Consider the following 2919-nt stretch of genomic DNA (forward strand, 5'->3'; position numbering starts at 1 on the left):
AGTTATATACACAGACAAACATCCTGTTAGTTTTATAATAGGATTACAATACACATTATTACACAAAATCATTATTCTGCAACCAAAAAAATCTACAATTTGAAAAATTAAACTTTGGGTGAGTTACACAACTCTCCCATAAAAAATTTCCTTTTTTAAAAACTAAAATATAAAGCAGAGTGAGTCAACTTCCTAAGAGCCACTAAAGGCTTCTAGAGGTGTAGCCTCTAGTATATTATAGAGAAGTGTGATAGAAAGAAAGTAAAATCCGTATATAAATGCAGAATAGAGTCTGTGTGTGTTTGTTTGTCTGTATCTAAGGATCTCGCTAATCACTGAACCAAAATGGTTCTCCTTTACAATGTAGCTTTTATTGGGTCCTGGGAAAGTTTATAACTTTTCTATTAGAGAATACCACCATTCTCCCATAAAAAATCGCTGTATGACTTCCAAGGACGACATGGATTTTAGTGGGTAAATATAGTGGTATAGAAAATCTTGGAGAAAATATAGATTCATATAGATATATACAAATTCAAATACAGTATGCTTAATACTTGATTACATATAAGGATGCCATTCGCCATTTCAGAAATCAAATAAATAGTACAATTATTTCAATAAGATAAAAGATTAAAATGATCACATGGACTTTCTGATAACAACTTTTTACATATTTTATTTAAATGTTTAAAAAAACAAGGTTTTAAACAAATAGGATGTTTCTTAAAATAAAATTAACTCTTATTAAGATTATAATTGTTTGTTTAAAAAAATAAACACATTGGGCTGTTCATTACACTAGTCCCCAAAGCTTTAAATAACGTTTATATTCGTTGGCTCAACAAATTTAGGGACTTTCATTAAATTTGAAATTGGTTTGTTCATAAAGTTGAGTGTCCAAACGTTGTAACCATGAATTGTAATCTACAGAAGGAGAACCTTTATATATAATCATTAATTTAACGGCCATTGTTTAATCCCTTTACCTCCCTGTTTGGTTAGTTTCAATTGTAAGCGCTGTCCATTTGGATCTAATAGGAAAATTGGCGATAAAATAAGATTGCAATGATTACAAATTAACAAAATTATCAATTCTGTGGGTTTAAATTAATGGTTGAAAAGTTTAGGCAATAATAGTTTGTACTTACAAATCAAATCCCAAAATTTTTTTAAGTCAACATAAGTGTCAAAAATTTTTGGGACCAATATAATTTACAGTCCAATGTCCCCTCCCTCCCTAGCTGTCACTCTACAATTGCTTGCAGTTCATTTGCCTGACAATTGGTTAAGTTTTTGCATCTATGGATGTTGTCATCCTTGTTTATTAAATATTTTACCTTAGTTGATGCTTATTACATTTTCATTCTTCAGATGCCAATAAAAACTAAAATATAATCTTTAAAGTTCACGGATTTTTCTCTTTTTATTAAGCGGATTTTTTTTACATGTTTAATACTTGAAATATCTTCATCAAATTATATGTTAAGGTAAAAACAAGCATGACAACATCTATAAAAGCAAAGCTCTGAAATGGTAGGACAAACGAACATTAACACTTGTAGAGTGTCAGAACTGAATAATCAGAATATAAATGTCTATAGTTGTAACTAAACTTTAAGTAAATTTGTTGAAAAACTACTTAAATACAGGATAATGTTTATGGACTTACATTTTTAGGAGCTGCGTATTATAACAATGTACTTTGTTGTAATAGGAATCAGTATTCCAGAAATCAGATCAATCAAATAATTTTATCACATAACAAGGATGACAACATCCATAAAAGCGAAGCACTGAAACGGTAGGACAAACAGACATTAACACTTGTATAGTGTCAAAACTGAATAATCATAATATAAGAGTCAAAGCAAAATTGTAAGTAAATTTGTTGAAAAACTGCTTGATTTAGGATAATGTTTATGGACATATTTACATTTTTAGGACTCGATTATAGAGTTGCTTCGCTTATTACATTATACTTTGTTGTCCCAGGAATCAATATACCAAAAATCAGATCAATCATCCATTAGATCACATAAAAATTTGTTGTTAAAAATGTAAAAAAATCAACATGTTTAAAATGGACGTACGGACATTTTGGTGATGATTATAGCTTAGCAACTCTATGATCATTTCCAAAATGTCCATAGGTCTATTTAAAATATGACAATTTTTAATTTTTTAAAAACAAGTTTTTTATATGAAATAATTATCCAATTAATCTGATTTTTGGAAAACTTATTAACAACAAAGTACAAGGTTTCAAGCAAATCATCTACTTAATCAAGTCTTAATAACATTTCCAACAGTATCCTGTATTTATTCAGCATTTCAACAAATTTACTTACAATTTTGTTTCGACTTTTATATATTTATGTTCTGATTATTTCATTCTGATACTCTACAAGTGTTAATGATCGTTTGTCCTACCGTTATGTCATCCTTGTTATGTAGCTAATAAGGAGCTCTGAAGAAAGGGAATTTCCCGATTTTATCAAAAATCCTGAATTTTTTGTCATGGATTTTTTAGAAACATAAACTGCTTAAGTATTTTTTAATAATAAAATAATATCAAATATCAATTTAAAATAAAAAATGTTGAAGTTACGAATAACACAAAACATAAGATAAAATTTTCTTTTATTCTTCAAATATATCTTAAAATTCTTATAATAAAGTAACAGGATGTCTCTCTGTTTTACTGTTTGTTTGTACTGATGGATATTGAACTGCTTAATTAATATGGTTCTTCTTTGTAATACAGCTTCTCATAAGTCATGTAAAGGTTTATAAATATTTGGGAGGAGTACCAACAACCTCCCAAGAGAAATTTCTTTACCTACAGGCCTCTAGTAACATATCCTATATATGTACATATAGGCCATTAAAATTGAAACAAAAATATTTTAATAAAAA

Source organism: Acartia tonsa, chromosome 15, assembly GCF_053477335.1.
Source record: "Acartia tonsa isolate MP-2025a chromosome 15, ASM5347733v1, whole genome shotgun sequence".
NCBI lineage: Eukaryota > Metazoa > Arthropoda > Copepoda > Calanoida > Acartiidae > Acartia > Acartia tonsa.